The 23,390-nt window shown below is 38.1% G+C and overlaps 1 protein-coding gene and 1 pseudogene across 3 annotated transcripts in view; both read right to left on the reverse strand.

Annotated features, from left to right (window-relative positions):
• The window catches only part of LOC129437097 (uncharacterized), a 524,696-nt gene that overhangs the window by 270,966 nt on the left and 230,340 nt on the right, over positions 1 to 23,390 (reverse strand). The window lies entirely within an intron of this gene.
• LOC129437410 (uncharacterized) lies at positions 202 to 14,450 on the reverse strand (annotated as a pseudogene).

Raw genomic sequence — 23,390 nt, forward strand, 5'->3', positions numbered from 1 at the left:
TCAGAAAAGGTTGGGACACTGTAGAAAATGTAAGTAAAAAAGTAATGGATTAATTTACAAATCTGATAAACTTATATTTTATTCACAGTAGAATATAGATAACATATCAAATGTTGAAAGTAAGATATTTTGAGATGCCATGCCAAATATTGGCTCATTTTGGATTTCATGGGAGCTGCACATTCCAGGAGGGGTTGGGACAGGTAGCGATAAGAGGCAAGAAAATGTAAATGTACATATAAGGAACAGCTTAAGGACTAATTTGCAACTTATTAGGTCAATTGGCAACATGATTGGGTATAAAAAAGCCTCTCAGAGTGGCAGTGTCTCTCAGAGGTCAAGATGGGCAGAGAATCACCAATTCCCCCAATGCTGCAGTGAAAATTCGTTTTCTGAGTTTCTTAAAGATAAATAGCAAAGAGATTGAAGTTATAATCATCTACAGTGCATAATATCATTCAAAGATTCAGAGAATCTGGAACAATCTCTGTGCGTAAGGGTCAAGGCCGGAAAACCATACATGATGCCCGTGATCTTCGGGCTCTTAGACGGCACTGCATCACATACAGGAATGATACTGTAATGGAAAACACAACATGGACTCAGGAATACTTCTGGAAAACATTGTCGGTGAACACAATCCACAGTGTCATTCGCTGTTGCCAGCTAAAACTCTATAGGTCAAAAAAGAAGCCATTTCTAAACATGATCCAGAAGCACAGGCGTTTTCCCTGGACGAGGCTCATTTAAAATGGACTTTGACAAAATGAAAAACTGTTCTGTGGTCCAACAAATCAAAATTTAAAGTTCTATTTGGAAAACTGGGACACCATTTCATCCGGACTAAAGAGGACAATGACAACCCAAGTTGTTATTATCGCTCATTTCAGAAACCTGCATCTCTGATGGTTTGGGGTTGCATGAGTGCTTGTGGCATGGGCAGCTTACACATCTGGAAAGGCATCATCAATGCTGAAAGGTTTATTCAAGTTCTAGATACATATGATACCATTCAGACGTCGTCTCTTCCAGGGAAGACCTTGCATTTTCCAACATGACAATGCCAGACCACATACTGCATCAATTACAACATCAAGACTGCGTAGAAGAAGGATCTGAGTACTGAAATGGCCAGCCTGCAGTCCAGATCTTTCACCCATAGAAAACATTTGGTGCATCATAAAGAGGAAGATGCGACAAAGAAGACCTAAGACAGTTGAGCAACTAGAAGTCTGTATTAGACAAGAATAGGACAACATTCCTATTCCTAAACATTGGTCCTCCTCCAGCTGTTCCTAAAATGTACATTTAACTTTTCCGCCCTCTTATTGCTACCTGTACCAACTTTTTTTGGAATGTGTAGCTCTCATGAAATCCAAAATGAGCCAATATTTGGCATGCCATTTCAAAATATCTCACTTTCAACATTTGATTTGTTATCTGTATTCTATTGTGAATAAAATACCAGTTTATGAGATTTATAAATCATTCCATTCATTTTTTACTCACAATTTCTACAGTGTCCCAACTTTTTCTGATTTGGGGTTGTTGTTAGAAAGGCTGCGTTCTGTGCGCATGCGCGCTTTTCCATTAGTGGTCGTCAGGGAGACTGATTCAGCAGCAGATACGAGCGGGACTGTGTGTGTGCAAAGTGTGCGTGAATACGCAAAAGTAAGTTATCTGTCTATTCAGTAAATAATCAATGTTAGTTAAGGAGTTTGTAAAGTATTTTTACAATGTTATTCTGCATCTAAGATAGAAGTATTTGTTGTTATTTAAGCCGTTTGTCGCGGGATTGTGACAATATGTAAATGTGCCAATTATGTTCAGTATTACTTGCTATTATTGTATATATCTGGTAAGCATCGTTTGATTTGTATGTATATATGTGTGATTATCACATTTATAATGTAAATGCTTGCCATTTGATCTTTATCTAAGCAATATTTGTGGTTTATATTCAGTTCGTTTAATTTACCTCAGAAATAAGTTACGGTTTCAGTGTTTTGCCGTTTCTGACCAACAGGTGGTAGTATTGAGTAATAATTATAATGCCTGTATGTTCATTTCTGTAAATTATTCTCATTTAGAGGTTTTATTGACAACTGTTGTGAAATAATGTCTGTGCAATAATACTTGAGAAACATTTGTTAATATATATCTTTATTTGTTTCCTTTAGACCACACATAAACACACATAAAACTCCTTACTTGTGACCTGTAATTCTGTGCACTGCTGTGTTGTGGAATACTGAAAAATGACAAATTAAACCCTATTCCACGAAACTAAAGGAATTCAGTGTGTTCTAACCGACACCCCATAAAGGAAAGCTAATTTGAAACTTCACCTTACATAGAGAAGAACCTTTTTCAGTCCTGCTATCGAACAGTTGTATTAACTTTTAACAACATTTAAAACTTTATACAAGTTTTTGGTTTCATAACCTTATTAAGGTCACTGGTGCTTTACAAAGACTGACTGTTGATTAACTCTTCCAACAAACATTACAGTGTTAAGGTTTCTTTCCAGTATGAACTCTCTGATGAAATTTTAAGGAACCTGCCTGAGCAAACGTCATGTCACACTGAGAGCATTTGAAAGGTTTTTCACCTGTATGAACTCTCTTGTGATTTAGTAATCCAGTCTGTTGACTAAAACTCTTCCCACAGACACTACAGTGATAAGGTTTCTCTCCAGTATGAACTCTCTGATGAACTATTAAGTTACTTGAACAAGTAAACGTCATGTCACACTGAGAGCATTTGTAAGGTTTTTCACCTGTATGAATTCTCATGTGACTTAGTAAGGTATGCTTTACACTATAGCTCTTCCCACAAACAATACAGTGATGAGGTTTCCCTCCAGTATGAACTCTCTGGTGAGATTTTAAGGAACCTGACTGAGCAAACGTCTTGTCACACTGAGAGCATTTGAAAGGTTTTTGTCCTGTATGAATTCTTAGGTGATTAAATAATGTAGACTGTTGACTAAAACTCTTCCCACAGAGACTACAGAGATAAGGTTTCTCTCCAGTATGAACTCTCTGATGGACTATTAAGTTACTTGAACAAGTAAATGTCATGTCACACTGAGAGCATTTGTAAGGTTTTTCTCCAGTATGAATTCTCTTGTGATAAAGTAAGTTTTTTTTGTGACTAAAACTCTTCCCACAGACACTACAGTGAAAAGGTTTCTCTTCAGTGTGAACTCTCTGATGAACTTTAAGAGTGTGTTTGGTTTTGAAGTATTTTCCACATTCAGTGCAGTTAAAAGGCTTTTCACCACTGTGTGTCCTCATGTGAAGATTTAGTTTAGAGTAAGAGACACAAATCCTCCCACACTGCTCACAGTGAAACTGCTTCTTCTTCTTCTTCTTCTTCTCTCTGTGGTCTTCTGAATGAAGTTTCTTCTCTTGTAATGTAGTAAAGCTGATCTCAGATCTGGTGAAGAGTTTCTGTTCTGTGTGATTCCTCTCATGTCTTTCTAAATGTCTCTGTGAGCTGAATGTCTTTCCACAGATGATGCAGGAAAGAGTTTGTGCTGTCAGTCGCTCTCTTGATGTTGAAGACGATATTTCTAAATCCAAACATGAATCAGTCTTCACATCTGAAAGAAACATGAAACAATTAAATTGTCTTTTCACTCTTATTTACACAAAGAAGGATGAAGAATTGAGATTCTGTATAGTGATGGGAAGTGCAACTCTTTTTTGTGAACCAGTTCTTTAACGTACTTTACATAATGACGTCATTCACATCTAATTCTATCATCCATGACGTTAATCTTATCAAAATAACAAATTATGTATTTCAATGATGATAAAAACCAGCTAAAACCAGACCGTAACTGTTTGTAAGTTACTTTTCTCTCGGCTGCATGAAGGCTAAATGACATTCTCTAATCGGACGCTTTAAAAATGTATTTAGTCTATTTAGAAATGTTAAAAACGTGATTGGTATTAACACTACAGCAAAACGCAGCAAAAGTGAAGACACACTGTTTTGTATTTTTGTGGTGTTGTTAATTTCTATTAAGGTAGCCTATTAATGTTAGCATCATCTCAGCCTTGTTGGGAAACATATAAGTTACAACTAATGCAGCATCTATTTCTTACTTATACAGGTTTGTAATATTTGACAACGTGAACTTTAGTGTACTGTACCTTTTTACTTGGTTTTACATTCACGTGCGATCCCCTGTTGCTGCGGTGCGTATCACATCACGTGTCACAACCAGCACGAGACATTAATGGTGTTAGTTTTCGCAAGTAGGGGGCAATCTACTAATGCAGATCAGTAGCAGAGCTTTCCTGCTGTCTTAGTTCCCTGTTGAGTATGCACAAAACGCAACCGAAAAAAACTATCAGTCGGAATTTTTGCAGATGAACGATAGTTATTGTTAGCAAATCTGAAGAATCAGTCGACCTTTAGTAATTGTGCATCGAAACGTGCATTTTCAAACAGACATATGTGCTCCACCGGAGATTCCCTTTGTCTATGTTCTTGTGGATCACAGAAGCACAGAAAAGTCTCCTTTTCTTTTGTATATTACTGTTTGAGGCTCATGATGTGTCATTACCATGTACAGAGCTCTAATAATATCGCTATGATGAGGTAAATACAGTTTAAAATTCTTGGTCACATTTAAAAACTTTAGAATTCAGAAAGTTCAATTTCAGGCCTTAAAATCACCCAGATTTTTATCCTAGGTCTTAAATTTTATTTACCCAAGTCTTAAATTTCTTACCTCCATTCATTCCCGAAAAGCGTTGTCCGCAAAAAATAAAGTAGTAATTCAAAAAGCTGTAGATTTAATCAGTGGCGGAGGCAGAAAGTGTTTGATGAGCCTCTAAAAAGAAAAGTTCCGCACTTTGGACGTCACATTTCAATCCAGTTTTTAATCATTATTTTTTTTAAAGAAGATACACATATAGGCCATCATAATCCACGCAAATCATGCCATAAGCTCAGGTGTTGTGATCTGACTGTATACTGTGGGTTTGGTGAGAAACGAACCTTAAATGTAGTTTTGTATAAGCAAAAATCTTTTCTGGGTTAATTTAACCAACTAGCCCGTGGCTTACCTGAGCATTGACAGGTTCTGAAACAGAGGACCAGAAGTGAAAATCAACACTGCTTCAGTGCATTATTAAAAAATAACTTAAACAGTCGGGCCGTGGAGTCATGAGCCACAACAGCGAGTAACTTCAGTGTTAGACAGTTTTCACTTAGGAGGCTTTTGTTTATCTCACTGCTCCATGCGCATTTACTCCCTTGACTTTATTCTGCGAACCTAACACGCTCCCCTTCAGCTCTCCACAAAACAGCAGCGATTGGCGGACGAAAAGCAAAGAAAGTACCAGAATGAACCATATATTGCCAAAAGGCGCAATTGTCTTCTTTTAGGAACAATTCAAACTTTTTGTGACAGCGCAAATAGTTGAGGAGCTAGGGTTAAATGAATAGCGGTAGAATCAGAGCCCAGTGTCCGGTTGCATGAAACTCCTTAAGTAAGGGTTTCCCTGAGGGAGGAAAAAATCCCTGAGGTAAGTCTTTATACTAAGTATTTTACGATAGTCTCTGCCAAAACACGGCAGCAGAGAAGCGGTTGCTATAGTTACCCTGCTAAAAAAAACAATAGGCACCATCACAGAAATTCTATTGGTTTTATTGGGAATTTTATTGGTTCTAATTGGAATATGGCCCAAAACACACTACAGTGTTTTGGTCTTTGTTAGTCCCTAATGTTATGTATTGGTTCTATGGGTTCTATGTATTGGTTCTAATGGAATATGGCCCAAGACATATTACAGTGTAGTGATTTTAATGGTAAAAGCTAATGGTTCCTATTGGTATTTTAGTGGAAACCATTAGAATTTTCTGTAATGGTTTTATTGTTTTTTTTTCAGCAGGGTATGTAAACAAATCAACGCACGCAGCTTAACAGATGGCGGATTTGTGTACAATGAAACATCACAAATAACAGACTGTAAGGTGCCACATGTATAAAACCTCAAAGTAATTCAGACTGGAAACACATTAGCTTGACAGGCGATCAAACCGCTATTCTCCTAATAAATGCGCATCACTTTTCTCTAGGGATCATTTAGATCATTAGAAATGCGCGTTAGTAATTCATTTCCTTAAATAACCATAAAATCAGCCATCGCGTGTGACGTTAAGGGACCTCATAGTCCCTTAAGTTTTCAAGGGAAAATGGGACTTAAGGACTTTGTAGCAACACAAAGCAGAACTTAAGGTAATACTTTAGCATTTAAGGGTAAATACTTATTGACAGCCTTATGGTTCACTTAAGGGTTTTTCTTGCAACCCATTTATTATTAAGGGTACCCTTAACTAGAGATCGACCGATACTCATTTTTTTAAACCAATGCCGATAACAAATATTTGGATGCTTATGTGCCCGATAACCGATATGCTGAACCGATTTTTATTTACTGTTATACTGTTTTTGACATAATTACTACAACACTACTGAACTGAACAAACCCTTATAATAATTATCATCATCACAATCACTAATGTGGTAACATGGTCATTTTATTTGATGTCAGAAGAATTAATATTTTGTTGTTATAGCTTATGAAATGGCTGTTGACAACGCTGTTAATCTATGCATTTACTCACGCATTAACTGTATCAAACTGTGACCGCTTGCGGAGGTAATAAATAATTAATTAATATCCACAGACATTTATTTAGATATTTTAGCAAAATAATTTATATCTGGGAAATGTTAATATAACTTAGGGTAAATCTTGTTAAAAGTGGTGGCTGTGCTTTAGCCTTCAACCCCGGTAAGTGACCAGCACGTGATTTTGTGAGTTCGTCTCTATTCTTGGACAAGCTGCATACATTGCTTTTAATATATCAACTTATTACAAGAATACAAACAACGTTCCTGGCACGGAGTAATACCGTACCTCACAGCACATCTAATACAAGTCAATGGAGTTGGCAAAAACTACGATAAAACCTGTTGGAATGCGTAATTTGCAGCGATTTTTGTGTGAGCATACCAGTGAACACCCCTGACCACTCGGTGAGTTTCACGTCTTTGTAAACGAAAGTTTAATGCATTTTAGGAATTGTTCCAGGGCACCATTGTAAAGGTGGGAGGTGAAACACAAACACCCGAAAATTCTCGAGGCAGCCCCATATGTCCAAATTTCAGTCAAAACCTTTCTATTTCATCATAAACAATCTGAAAACAGGGCTTTAAGTGTCAAATACCAAACTTGTCCTTTAAAAGTACAAACTATTTTGTAAATTCTTTATTCTAATTTGGTAATAAAGTTCAACACAAAAGTGAATGAGTTTTGAGTGTTGTGTTTGAATTCAGTAAAACTATCGGTTAATTTATCGGTTACTGGCAGTTAGTGCCCACCTTGGTTATTGTTATTGGCAAAATCCAATATCGGTCGACCTCTAACAATTACATATCATCAGAGTCCTGTCCTCAAACAGTAATGTTTCCTCATTCTTATGTTATGTTATGTTATGTTAATCTCGTTCATCCAAAAGTCAAAAACAGGCCAATCTCAACATAACACTGACTGTGACATAACAATCAAGATGTACTCCCCCAACATTTCTATTACCCGCCCATGTTCTAGGCCAACTGGACGTACACAGCAAAATCATCAGACGTTTTTCAGGTATTTAGAAGAAACAAGCAAGGACAAAAATGGAAGAACATGGATATAAATCCAAAACAGGGTTTTTAAATGCACATTAACCATCACAATGAGAAATGTCTGCAAACAAATCATTGGCATTGGCAGTGTTACATAGATTTTCAATGGAGGGTCAGAAAGCTCCCGGACTAAATTTAAAACATCTTAAAGTTTCCGAAGATGAACGGAGGTCTTACAGTTTTGGAAAGACATGAGAGTGCCATCCATTAGGCTATAAAAGTTTATTCGTTATAGCTTAAAAAAAAAACACAGGGTACGTTCTTTCTAGGTTATAAAATATAACAAAAAAATGACCTACATGGAACGTTCTGGGAACGTTAACGTTTTTGTGTCCCCGGAACCATATGGGAACGTACTGTTTTTGCTGTTGTTCGTTCTTAAGACAATCTGAGCACTTGGGGTTTAGAACGACACAGGGGTAAGTGATTAACATTTTGGGGTTAACTTACCCTTTAAGCCTAAGTGCCTGATAAGTTTTAAAAATATCCTAAACTGAAATGTCCGAAAATTGTATTACTTAAATTTTTTGGACATTTGATTAGTGAGTTTGTGACAAAACAGGTGCTCACATGACAGTTAAAAATGTAAAAAAAAAAAATTAAGGAGACATACCTGATGGAATAAAATCATCATCTTCATCAGTGCGATCGTCCTCTTCTGTGGGTTCAGTTTTTATTTCTTCGAGTTTTTATTTCTTCGGGTTCAGTTTTGATTTCTGTCGGTTCAGTTTTGATCTTCATCATGAGGTTCGTGCAGTCGACGAGTTTAACTGAACACATCTTCAGTTTGGTCTGCAGGATCTGCTGCTGTTCTCCAGCGTTACAGACAGAATCCAGAGACTCTGTGGAGGTTTGATCCTCCTGTAAGCTCTGTTTACTGTCACACACTGTAGTGTCCTGCATCATCTTAACACTAAAATACACAGAGACAAGACTCTGTTTACACTCAATGAAACACGCAAGAAAGAAAAACACTGAGGATACACAAAGACATCACACGCGCTCTTTCTTTCTTTAGTGAGTTTATCTGCGGATTAAAGAGCTGCAGCGCCTCCTGCTGTACTGGAGAAGGCGCTTCTTCTTCTTCTTCGGTGGTTTTACTGACAGTTTACAAACAGTGCGCATTACCGCCATCTTCTGGAGTGTGGCGTAAATTCCTTGGGAAATTAATAGACGGTATTCACGTGACGTCACCTTTGGAGAAAGTGCCTGCGCGGTTACGCCCATTGAGTGGCAAAAAGACAGAGCGCCGAACCCGAGCACAGAATCTGGAAAAAAGCTGTTGTGAGATAGACTGTACTAACAGATTAACAAGAATTCGGATCTGTAGTTTTACAGACTGCCAAAAAAAGTAAATAGATCATTCATGCCAACGTCCACTGACCACAGGTGGGTTGATAAGTTGCCATGGTCACTATCAAGCAGATTACTTTCTACTTAAAAGTATTTTTTCAAGTATTTGTATTTTATCTGTGTTTTTCTTTGGAAACATACCAAAGCATATTATCATGTCCATTAAATTTCATACAAGTTTTTGTCTTCTCGCGGTTCAATAAAAAAATAATAATAAAACACCTCCAACAAAAATGGCACTTCTGACTGTAAGGACAAATAGGGCGTGCGTGCTGCACAGTTTAAGCCCTTTCTGTGTCTGCCATTTATTATATATTTCATAATTTCCTGTTTTCTATTATTTCTTCCTTATATTCATAGCCAGTGATGGGAGTAACGCGTTACAAAGTAATGCGTTACTGTAACTCCACTACTTTTAGCAGTAACGAGCATGTAACGAAGTATTTTTTTAAATCAAGTAAAGCAATTACAATTACTGAAATTTAAATGAGTTCGTTACTTGCGTTACTTTATTTTGTAAAAAATAGGCAAGACATATCTGACGTCGCAGGACCGTGGTTGGCGACGCAATGAATCATTACACTTCATAATAGCTGACAGTGCATTTAGAATGAACATGAAGCCGCAAGCTTCAAAAGCTGTGTTCCAATTCAAGGGCTGCACTTTACTAAGCATGCGATAAAAGGTGAGCACTCGGCCTTTCAAGGCGCTCAGAAGTTCGCGAAGAGAACTGAAATGAGACGGTCTAACCTTCAGAGGACCCATAATTTGCCTCACCTGCTGCATGCGCATCGCGCCTGTCAGCAGGACACAGCGGAGACGTTTCTAACTTATTAAAATAAATATGAAATCAGAAAAATGATAATTTATTTTAGAAAATATGACATGTTGACACAATTGTCTTCAAATTTTTAAAGAGACACTACACAATTTTAACACATTATATATTTTTGTAAACATGCAGAATATTTGTCTAAATGGTCTAAATGATATACATAAATAAACTAAGTTTACATATTAAGATAATTTCTAACAAAAATATTCAAAGGTTTAATCTAAAGCAAAATAGGCTCCTACAGTATGTGATATATTAGAGTCTTTCATGTAAAGCCCATCCATATTATTTTACTGTTTGACTGTTCAGTACTGTTCATATTTACATTTAAAAAGCAGACATAAAAGTAACTTAAAAGTTACTTTTCTAAGTAACTAATTACTTTTGATATACAGTAACTGGTAGAGTAATTCAGTTACTTTTAAAGAAATAACTAGTAACTGTAACTAATTACTAATTTTCAGTAATTTGCCCAACACTGAGTATGAACTCTCTGATGGGCTTTTAAGTTACTTGAACAAGTAAACGTCTTGTCACACTGAGAGCACTTGTACGGTTTTTCACCTGTATGAATTCTACTGTGCTTTAGTAAAGTATCACTTACACTAAAACTCTTCCCACAGACATTACAGTGATAAGGTTTCTCTCCAGTGTGAACTCTCTGATGGACTCTTAAATGATATAAATTAGAGAAACTCTTCCCACAGACACTACAGTGATAAGGTTTCTCTCCAGTATGAACTCTCTGATGGTTTTTTAAGTTACTTGAACAAGTAAACGTCTTGTCACACTGAGAGCATTTAAAAGGTTTTTCACCTGTATGACTTCTCTTGTGCTTAGATAAGTTTGTCTGTTGAACAAAACTTTTCCCACAGAGACTACAATGATAAGGTTTCTCTCCAGTATGGACTCTCTTATGTTTTTTTAAGGAAGCTGACTGAGCAAACGTCTTGTCACACTGAGAGCATTGGAAAGGTTTTTCACCTGTATGAAGTCTTGTGTGATTTAGTAAGTGCGACTGTTGACTAAAACTCTTCCCACAGAGACTACAGTGATAAGGTTTCTCTCCAGTATGAACTCTCTGATGGTCTTTTAAGTTACTTGAAGAAGCAAATGTCTTGTCACACTGAGAGCATTTGAACGGTTTTTCACCTGTATGAATTCTCTTGTGATAAAGTAAGTTTGACTTTCGAACAAAACTCTTTCCACAGACACTACAGTGATGAGGTTTCTCTTCAGTGTGAATTCTCTGATGAATTTTAAGATTTTGTTTGGTTCTGAAGTATTTTCCACATTCAGTGCAGTTGAAAGGCTTTTCATCACTGTGTATCCTCATGTGAATATTTAGTTTATAGGAAGAGACACAAATCCTCCCACACTGCTCACAGTGAAACCTGCTTCTTCTTCTTCTCTCTGTGGTCTTCTGAATGAAGTTTCTTCTCTTGTAAGGTAGTAAAGCTGATCTCAGATCTGGTGAAGAGTTTCTGTTCTGTGTGTTTTCTCTCATGTCTCTCTAAATGTCTCTGTGAGCTGAATGTCTTTTCACAGGTGATGCAGGAAAGAGTTTGTGCTGTCAGTCGCTCTTTTGATGTTGAGGACGTTATTTCTATATCCAAACATGAATCACTCTTCACATCTGAAAGAAACATTAAACAATTAAATTGTCTTTTACACAAAGAAGGAGGAAGAATTGAGATTCTGTATAGTGATGGGGAGTCTTAGTTCTTAAGACTTTAATTAATTACATTATTATTATTTCTGAGTGAACTATCCCTTTAATAAAGGCCATTCATTAGGCTATACAAGTTTATTCGTTATAGCTTAAAACTACAGAGTATGTTCTTCCTAGGTTATAAAATATAACTAAAAACAACCTACATGTAACGTTCTGGGAACGTTAACGTTTTTGTGTCCCAGGAACCATATGGGAACGTTAGGGGAATGTTCTGTTTTTGCTGGGCTCCCGGGTTTTATAAAATACATTTTAAAAAATGTGTTCTTAAGACGATCTGAGCACTTTGGGGTTTAGAACGACACAGGGGTAAGTGATTTGGGGGGAACGTCCCTTTAAGCCAACGTGCCTGTTAAGTTTTATAGATATCCTAAACTAAAATGTCCTTAAATTTTAGTACTTACATTTTTTGGTCTTTTGATTAGTGAGTTTGTGACAATAATTAAGGAGACATACCTGATGGAATAAAATCATAATCTTCTTCATCAGTGCGATCTTCCTCTTCTGTAGGTTCAGTTTTGATTTCTGTAGGTTCAGTTTTGATTTCTGTGGGTTCAGTTTTGATTTCTGTGGGTTCAGTTTTGATTTATGTGGGTTCAGTTTTAATCTTCATCATGAGGTTCGTGGAGTCGATGAGTTTAACTGAACACATCTTCAGTTTGGTCTGCAGGATCTGCTGCTGTTCTCCAGCGTTACAGACCGAATCCAGAGACTCTGTGGAAGTTTGATCCTCCTGTAAGCTCTGTTTACTGTCACACACTGTAGTGTCCTGCATCGTCTCAACATTTAAATACACAAAGACAAGACTCCGTTTACACTCAATGAAACACGCAAGAGAGAAAAACACTGAGGATACACAAACACATCACACGCGCTCTATTTCTCTCTCTCTCTCTCTCTCTCTCTCTCGCTCGCTCTCTTTAGTGTGTTTATCTGTGGATTAAAGAGCTGCACCGCTCCTGCTGTACTGGAGAGAGAAAACGCTTCTTCTTCTTCGGTAGTTTTACAGGCAGTTTGCAAACAGTGTTCATTGCCGCCATCTTCTGGACTGAGGTGTGAACTCCTTGGGATATCAATAGGTATGCACGTGACGTCACCTTTGGCGAAAATGACTGCGGTTACGTCCACTGTTTGGCAAAAGACAGAGCGGCAGCATTTGAGTACAGTGTAAAATCAGCGAAAACACGGTGAAAACGTGTCTAAATGGGTGGGAAAAGCTGTTGTGCGATTGACTGTAACATAAAATATTAAGCTATTAATATTAAGCCTCCTGTAAGCCCTGTTTATTGTCACATACCGTAGTGTCCTGCATCATCTCAACACTAAAATACATAGAGACAAGACTACGTTTGTCCTGCTAATTTTTTAATACCTTTAATTTGATAAATATATTTGTAAAACAGACAGGCTGAATGGGTTACCAATATCATTGCTTTATTAAAGAAAATTAGGTAATAAAACACCTCCAAAAAAGGGCACTTCTGAATGTAAGTAGGGCATGTGCCCTGCACAGGTTGAGTCCTACCTGTGCACATGCCTGCCATTTATTAAATATTTCATAATTTTCCTGTTTTCTATTATTTCTTCCTTATATTTATAGCCTACGTGTTTGTTCTAAAACTATTATGTTTACATACAAATTAATATGCATAGGCCTGTTTATATATTAATCACTTCACACTTGTGTGTGTGTGTTAATAAATATATAAGTATGTAAACATAATAATTTTAGAACAAACAGGAAGAAGAAATAGGCTAAGATATAACGTAAAAAGAAACAAGACAACGGAAAAATTATGAAATATTTAATAAATGGTGATATTGCTTTTTAGTATAACCCATTCAAAATTTTAATCTTTCTAAATAAATTATAAATGTAATGTGATGAAAACGCTATAAGAAACACATAGAGGGAACAGACGTCAACAGATGACCAGACATCTTCTCAAATTATTTTCTATTCTAATTATTAAAATATTTCCAGATGATTTCATCACTCCTCCAGTCTGTCTGCTAATTGCAACCATAAACACCTCCGTTTATCTTCAAATGGTGTCTTTCGACGATGGCACCATTTGAAGTGCCATCTTCAAATTTTAAAATGTTTGTGCCATTTTAAAAGAAAATTACAAACATTTATAAAAAACAAAGTTGCACATTAAGTATGGTCTAAAATTAGCATTAAATAAACAAATTAAATGAATAATAACACTGTCTTTATTGTACGAAATTAAATATTATTATTACTTTAGAGCCGACTTAAGTAGGTTAATGTCTCTTTAAGAACAAATAAGCACAGACTGATTCTATAATTCACTTAAGACATAAACAAATGTTTTTGTTAGAAAAAGAATACTGTGAGATCATTTTTTGTGTATGTGTCCTGTCAAGTACAGAAAAATTTTATGTTGGCTTACTTTTTAAACGTGTCTCTCTGTATGTGCACTACTGAGGGCACTTAAACGCGTGCACACATGCAGGCAGAGGGCGAATTCCAAACGGGGCTTCAGGATGAAGATGCAGCATAAAACAGTCGCTTCACATAAAAATGTTACGTTGTTTTTCATTGCTCTATTCAGCAAATGTATTAATGGACTACAGTATGAGACACAGCGCGACTCTCTCTGTAGTTTACACATGAGGACTTCTGATCTTTGAAGGGATGATTAAGTTACGCCTGACTGGAGCTGGACCGGACACATTTAACCGCATATGCGTACAGAAATCTACAGAAAGCGGTTAAATTGTTTAAATCACTTGAATGTTACTGTTTGTAAGCCTTAGAAACATGTGCAAATGATAAACTTTCCCTATTTAAAGGGGACAAAGAATGAAAAACCATTTTTACCTTGTCTTTGTTGAATAATGGTAGTCTACCCACATTCACAAACATACAAAAAGTGCTAAACATGCTAAACATCTCAGTCTCATAGAAATTCCTCTTTTAGAAATGTCAGCCAGAAAACAGCCCAATCTGAAAAACTGATGCTTTTAATATCACAGGTATCTAACTGCCCATCCACTTTCAAATAATTGACTACATTTTTTGAGTGGCAGCAAAGTCAGCCAAATCAGTAATGAGATTGCAAGTTAAGCCAGTACTGCCCTACAAAGCGAAAGCGCAGTAACTACGCATTTGGTCAAAATTGAGTTAAGGGTTAAAATGGGCTTTGTGAGATCTGTTGTGTCTTGTGACAAAGTCTCCTGGTTAAATTTTGTCCCATTTCAGATAAATGTGTGTGCCAAAATTGCAGTAACATGTTTGACTGGCTGGTGTAAAAAACTTTAAAGCCATTTTTCTCAGTTTCAGTGTTTGCGTAGATACTGCACTTAGCCTTTGGAGGGCAGAGTAGGGGGAGCCAAATAGGTGCAAAACCACTCGTTTGAAATCCCCCATCCTTCGGATGAGACGTTAAACCGAGGTCCTGACTCTCTGTGGTCATTAAAAATCCCAGGATGTCCTTCGAAAAGAGTAGGGGTGTGCCCCGGCATCCTGGCCAAACTTGCCCATTGGCCTACTAATCATTCCTCATACTAATTGGCTATATCACTCGGTCTCCTCTCCACTAATAAGCTGGTGTGTGGTGAGCGGTCCGGCGCAATATGGCTGCTGTCGCATCATCCAGGTGGATGCTGCACATTGGTGGTGGTTGAGGAGATTCCCCCATTCATATGTAAAGCGCTTTGAGTACTGAGCTATATAAAAGCGCTATATAAATGTAAGGAATTATTATTATAATAGAGCTTTCTGAGAGAGGTTTTTAGGAAGCTTCTAAGGCATTGCAGACCCAAACAAAAAATTTTTTTGTCTACATGTCACATCACAGAACAAGAATAAATACTCCGTTCAACCATTCTATGTCACCTTTAAATTTGCATAATAATCTGCAAATAGCAATGTGAGCCAAACCGCGGGTCGTGATTGGCTCAACTGCGATCCGTCACAGCACTAGTATGAACTAAATCTACAATCATTTCACACAACGAACGTACATTTCATGCCGGGTGTAATGCTCTGCTACTGGCTTGGTAGTCTTAGCCTCAGACGTCACGCCCACAGCGTGTTGGCTAAACGTCTGATGTTTTTCGTACACTTCTCTGGAAACCCTGTGAGAATGTCAAAGTTGTCTTTGATTGGTTGAAATAAACCAGATTTCCAGGAGATGCGAGTGTCATGAATAGTTTCGGTACCTGGAAAACCAAGCTCTGACGTTCCATTGAGGAATATTATCGTGTTCACATGGATAATGACCAGTTATCACGATCAACTAAACATTGGATTCTCAAAAATATGCAACGTTTGCAGCATAGACTCTCTAAAAGACGTCCAAGAGTTTTGCTTGAGGCAGTTAGTGGAGTCAAAAAGTTTGGTTCTCCTGAATTGCTTGTATGTGTTAAAAAATTTGAGAGATTCAATTCAATTCAATATTATTTATATAGCGCTTTTCACAAGTGTTTATTGTTGCAAAGCAGCTTTATATGAGAAGATGTAGAGGAGAACACAGAAAATCAATAGATAATATAATAAGTAGAGATAGCGGCTAAGGTTAAACCGTACAAGCGAGCATATTAATAATGTAACGTATAAAGTAAAGAGCTAAGTTAAGCCAAAGTTGGCTGACTCTCCCTGGGACGAAAAACCCCCCTAGGAAAAAACCCAATGGGAAAAACTCCTAGAAGGACAAAAACCCTTGGGAGGAATTAATATATATGTATATATATATAGATAGATAGATACGGTAGGGATAGGAGGCGGGTAAGCGGATTAAACTGGTTTAGCCGGTGGTCGTTGGTCAGGCATCGGCTGGTCATCACGTTGAAGGACAGCCAGTAGATCAGTGGTGCGATGACCTTCATAGCAACAGGAACTGGGTCTGTTTGTCTCATTGTCCTCGGGGTGGAGGACGAGACAGGGAGACAAAAACAGAGTTCTATTAGCGTAGGGGACATTCGCATGTAATGCAAGTGTCAAACATTATAGTGATTCAAGTCAGCTCGGTTCCAGACAGGCTAACTATTGCGGTAATAGTATATTACCCATATGAGGTATGTGAGTACTTTGCCCTAGACAAAATAACTACTGCGGGAAAAGTACATTTACTGGACATTTTATGTGAATACTTCCTACTTTGCTACTGTTCGGACGCTTTTACTTGCGCTCTGTGCTTTGCGCTTTTGCTTTTTCGCTTTTATCTTTTGATTCAACTACCAGCAGTTCAGCACAGTGCTTAAACTAAACAATTGGGCTCTCAAACTAAAACTACAAATACCTGGAACTATATTGATATTTGGAATATTCAACAACTTGGGGTTTCTATCATTGCAGTCTACCAGTCTGCTATTGCCGGGAGCTGACAATCCTAAAACAGGACAACACAGCTGCCCACACTCAAACAGAAGAAAAGAAGAAAAATGCCTTCTTTTGGATCTCAATCCACCTGCTGCTCAAACTGCCACAGACTTTTACAAAAGATTGCGGTTCTCGAAACAAAGTTACTTGTGGCGCTGCCGACCCTGCCAGAACATACAGCGGAGCTTCATCGTGGTCCTTCTCAACATAAAGCTGGTGAGTCCTGTGAACCTAATGCTTATAAACAGGTCATAGTGAGCTCAGAGAAACCTAAAGTAATTGAGGACACAAACCGATGGCATAAACAGGGTGCGAGACCCAAAAGTGCTCAAGACATTAGACTGTCACGAGTGTCACAAATTGCTGCATTAGCATCATCTACCCCAGATATGGGTTCAACTCGAGTAGCCAATATTGGTATTCTACCACCCCCTGTACGGCTTGAAAATAGATTTGAAGCACTAATGAGTTTGGGTGAAGAATCCCCAAATGTTAATGGACACAGATCACATCAGTCAGTAGCTTACAGAGCTAACAGACGCTCAATATCATACAGGCAGCGGCGCTCCGCTCAGACAGCAGCCGAGCCAAGCACGCTGATAGTGGGTGACAATATTATCAGAAACTTTGAAAGCAAGGCTACCCGTACATACTGTTTTCCTCGTGCAACGGTTTCTGATGTTAACAAGGAACTTTGCAACATTCTGATGAAACATAAGTCTGTCAGTCGGATTGTCATACATGTGGGAAAGAATGATATTCGGAAAGAGCAGTCTGAGCTCCTTAAGGTGGATTTCAATGAACTTTTTGAAACACTTGCAAGACTGAAAGTTAAATCTTTCATCAGTGGACCTCTCCCAGCCCGGGGAACAAATATGTTTTCTCGGCTACTAAGTTTAAATTCATGGCTGCAAAAAACCTGCACCATGAGAGGACTGAATTACATTGACAATTTCAATATCTTCTGGAGCCAAAGGCAACTTTTTAACACAGATGGTATCCACCCAAACAAACTGGGTGCTAGGTTGCTTAAAGACAATATCTTTTTCTCCATGCATCATCCATCAGCTGAGTGTGCCAGTCCACTACTGAACAGCGGAAATGACCACAGGATTTTACACCAGCACCTGGATGGACATTCAGAAGACAAGGATAAAACTCTGCAGTCACAACTACTGTTCACAGACACAGCTCAGGCTGAGCCCTGCCCACAGACCTCGCTACAGCTGGATTGTGAATCAACACCCAAGGACGTTTCTGTTGATAATGACCAGAGGAATGATAACACTCCCTCCCAGCCTTCAGGAACACCAGAATCACAGCTGATGTCGTCACACTCTCTCTCCCTCTCTCCAACATCACCACTTCTGGGCTTTTCAGAGAAAATGGAGAAACTGGTATCTGCTGGAACAAAGCTCTCCCACTCTATTGCTGCGAGTCCCCAAATATCAACCAAGAAACGGCGGGCTCCTCAACCACCAAAGCCTCCGGGCCCAGCCTGCCCTCCCCCTCCATCTGAGAGAGCACTCCGACCTCTGCCTCAACGTCAGGGATCACACCAGCCCTCATCTGCAAACAGCACTGGTAACTGATGTGTGTTGGGTTCCCGCTACGTCAGCAGTAACAATCATAAATATTTTAAGAACAAGCGGGTGCCCGATGTCCCTTTAGCTTTCCCTATCTCTGTCCTGACATGTGATAGAAAGATGAAGGCCGTCTCCAGCCGCACAGCAATTCTATCTAATCTACTGCCTATTATACGTCATTCTGAGATTGATACAGTGCCAAAACCAGTTACTGTTAAGTTAGCACTTCTGAACATCCGTTCACTAAAGAACAAATCCTTTTTAGTTAATGATCTTATCACCACTAACAACCTGGACTTTATGTTTCTAAATGAAACTTGGTTAGATGACAGCTGCAGTGCTACAGTCCTCAATGAATCAGCCCCACCCAACTTTACCTTTATAAATGTCTGTAGAGCTATTAGAAGAGGTGGAGGAATAGCTGCTTTATTCAAAGATGCCTTTCAATGCAAGCAAGTGTTACTTGGTGATTACCAGTCTTTTGAATATTTGTGTATTGCTTTAAAAGGTACACCACGCATTCTGTTTACAATTATTTATAGACCTCCCAAATACACCTCAGCATTTGTTGATGAATTCACAGAACTTTTATCAACAATTTCCTCTGAATTTGATTATTTTGTTATTGCTGGAGATTTTAATATTCATATAGACAATGCAGAAAAAAATGCTGCAATTGAACTGTTAAATGTTTTAAACACCTTTGATCTGACCCAGCACGAGCAAGGTCCTACACACAATCGGGGACACACTCTTGATCTGCTCATTAGCAAGGGTCTATACATTTCATCCACTGTAATCAAGGATGAAGCCCTATCTGACCATTTCTGTGTTTACTTTGATTTATTGATCTGTCCTGCCACTGATGCTAGATCTGTCTATGTTAAAAAAAGGTTCATAAATGAGAACACCAGTGAGGTATTTATGAATGCTATATCAATGTTGCCAAACATATCGGCAGACTCTGTTGATGTTCTCCTTGAAAACTTTAACATAAAAGTTAAAGATGCCATTGATGGTATAGCTCCAGTAAAGGTCAAGGTGATCACTGGCAGACGTAAAGCTCCCTGGAGAAACACAACAGCAGTACAGCACATGAAAAGAACATGCAGAAAAGCTGAACGTATGTGGCGGAAAACAAAACTTGAAGTACATTATAGCATCTATAAAGACAGTCTTCGTGCTTTCAATGTAGAACTAGGCACAGCTAGACAGACCTTCTTTTCAAACATTATAAACAAAAACATAAACAACACTCGCACTCTTTTTGCTACTGTAGAGAGACTAACAAACCCCCCAAATCAAGTTCCTAGTGAAATGCTCTCTGACAACAAATGCAATGAGTTTGCAACCTTTTTCTCTGAGAAGATCAGTAATATCAGAATGGCGATCAATACGGCCTCATATTGTACTGTGATCAGTCAGATATCATTGCAACAACCTCAGAAATTAGCCATTCTCTCAGAATTTGACATAATTGATATAAAAACCTTGGAAGAAACAGTACAACATCTTAAAGCATCAACTAGCAGCCTTGACACACTCCCCACATCTTTTCTCAAAAAGGTACTTAACTGCTTAGAAACTGACCTCTTAAAAATAGTAAATACCTCTCTGATCACAGGCACCTTTCCAGAGTCATTAAAAACAGCAGTTGTTAAGCCTCTCCTAAAAAAGAGTAACCTAGACAAAACCATACTTAGCAACTACAGACCAATCTCAAATCTTCCGTTTATAGGCAAGATCATTGAAAAGGTGGTTTTTAATCAGCTGAACAAATTCTTAAACTCAAATGGCTATCTGGACAATTTTCAATCTGGTTTCCGTCAGCATCACAGCACAGAGACAGTGCTCATAAAGATAATAAATGATATTCGCTTAAACTCTGATTCAGGTAAAATATCAGTGCTGGTGCTACTAGATCTTAGTGCTGCCTTTGACACAGTAGATCACACCATACTCTTACATAGACTGGAAAACTGGGTAGGGCTCTCTGGGATGGTCCTCAAATGGTTTAAAACATACCTACAAGGAAGAGGTTACTATGTGAACATAGGTAACCATAAATCTGAGTGGACATCCATGACATGTGGAGTCCCACAGGGTTCAATTCTTGCACCGCTTCTGTTTAATTTGTATATGCTCCCACTTGGTCAAATAATGAAAAAGAACCAAATTGCTTACCACAGCTATGCAGATGACACCCAGATATACTTAGCCCTGTCACCTAATGACTACAGCCCCATTGACTCTCTATGTAAATGCATTGATGAAATTAACTGTTGGATGCGTCAAAACTTCCTCCAGTTAAACAAAGACAAAACTGAAGTCATTGTATTTGGAAATAAAGATGAAACTCTCAAAGTTAACACATACCTTGACTCTAGGGGTCTAAAGACACAAAATAAAGTCAGAAATCTTGGTGTAATTTTAGAGTCTGACCTTAATTTCAGTAGTCACGTGAAAGCAATAAGCAAATCAGCTTACTACCATCTCAGAAATATTGCCAGAATTAGCTGTTTTGTATCAAGACGGGACTTAGAGAAACTTGTTCATGCTTTCATCACCAGCAGGGTGGATTACTGCAATGGACTTCTTACGGGGATCCCCAAAAAGACCATTAGACAGCTGCAGCTCATACAGAACACTGCTGCCAGAATTCTGACTAGAACCAAAAAATCTGAGCACATTACTCCAGTCCTCAGGTCCTTACACTGGCTACCTGTTACATTTAGAATAGATTTTAAAGTATTGTTACTCGTTTATAAATCACTTCATGGCTTAGGACCCAAATACATGACAGATATGCTAACTGTATATAAACCTAAAAGATTACTCAGATCATTAGGATCAGGTCAGTTAGAAATCCCAAGGGTTTACTCAAAACAAGGTGCGTCAGCATTTAGTTATTATGCCACCTCTAGCTGGAATCAGCTTCCAGAAGAGATCAGATGTGCTTCAACAGTAAACACTTTTAAATCTAGATTAAAAACACATCTGTTTAACTCTGCATTTACTGAATGAGCACTGTGCTGCTTCACACTGACTGCACTTTTAACTCAAGTCACTTTTATTTCTGTTTTATTCTTTTTAACATTTTAAAGTGTTTTTATTGTGATTTTATTGTGTATCTATTATTTTTACATTTTCTTTTTTCTCTTTTATATATTGTTTTCTCATTTCTATGTAAAGCACTTTGAATGACCTCTGTGTATGAAATGTGCTATACAAATAAACTTGCCTTGCCTTGCCTTGCCTAAAGAAGAATGTCTTAAGTTTAGATTTAAATTGATCTACTGTGTCTGATACTCGAACATTATTTGGTAAATCATTCCATAGCTTAGGGGCCAAGTAGAAAAAGGATCTACCACCTTTAGACACTTTTGATATTCTAGGGATAATTAGGGACCAGAATTTTGTGAGCGCAGTTTACGTGATGGATTGTATTTTGATAGCAGTTCTTTAATATACGAGGGCGATAGGCCATTTAAGGCATTGTAGGTGATTAGTAATATTTTAAATTGTATGCGATATTTAACTGGTAGCCAGTGTAAAGATGCCAGAATTGGACTGATGTGGTCATACTTTTTAGATCGAGTAAGCACTCTTGCCTTTGAAGATATGCTTCAAACAGACATTTAACGGTAGCGTTTCATTGGTGTGGCTGTTGATGAAGTGCACAACATTGTTCTATGGTGAGTAATGTTGTTTATTTAGATGCTATTCGGTTACTGCTGGTTACTTCCATAACTGACTTGTTGCCAGCCGGCTCGTTATTGTGGGGAGTCCGAAATGTGACGCTAGATGAAACAAACTGTGATTGGTTGGTTGACATGTCGGTCAAACAGCTTGTGGGCGGGCTTTGTCCAGAAAAAGCAGCGAAAAACACCAGAGGTCTGGCTACACGAGACTACTGGCTTGGCTTTCTGGCACTGTTGTCAACTGGGGAGTTGCAGACCTCCCTCTGGTGGGCAAACTATCATAACATGAGGGAAGCATGAGACTCTGTTTCTCATGTTTCATCGGCCGTTATAAACGCCAATGCTGATTTAAATGCAATTAGCTCATATCGGCCGATAATATCAGCCGTATAGGTCGGGCACTGCACATTACCTCATTAAAAAAACATGCTACTTTTAAGGCGTTGACTTCATGTCAGGTCTTCACGTGGGTCGCACGCTGCTAGGCACTAAAATTTAAAAATGTTTGGTCAGCCATTCGTCGATTGGACGCTTATTTGCACATTTTATCCACCATATGGAATACCTGCCATAGATTAATAGTAAAACGGCATCACCTGCTTTCTGAACCAGCTGCCGCTATACTGACGAGATGCGCAAGACAATCACATGTGATTTATCATGCAGCCCTCATTTTAAGTTACATCATGAAGCCAGAGAAAACTAAAATTATATATTGTAGACGGTTATGTGATGCTTTGTAATTCTAAAGTCTTTGGTAGCCACAAGTTTTGACAAAATATCTGGTGGAAATCAAACGTTTTTTTCTTAAGTTACGGACACCGGCCCATTTAGGGTACAGAAACTAACATTTAGTTTGCTTCCATGGGTAACGTTATTTCAAATGTGTATTATAAAACGGCCAGTTCTGGTTCTTCATTCTGATTGGTTGAAACGCGTTCTCAGCTGTGATAAAACTCACCGGTAAACCCACGGCTCAAACCGTATTACATAGCTTGTATCACTGCGCCACTGTTGGCGATCACTGATCAGTGGTGGCGATCTTACACAACATAAACACTGATGCTTTCACTCAACACTTTAAAACTCAAGTGTATTTTTTGATCAGCGATCTGC

The sequence above is a fragment of the Misgurnus anguillicaudatus genome, chromosome 24 (genome assembly GCF_027580225.2).
Source record: "Misgurnus anguillicaudatus chromosome 24, ASM2758022v2, whole genome shotgun sequence".
Taxonomy (NCBI): domain Eukaryota; kingdom Metazoa; phylum Chordata; class Actinopteri; order Cypriniformes; family Cobitidae; genus Misgurnus; species Misgurnus anguillicaudatus.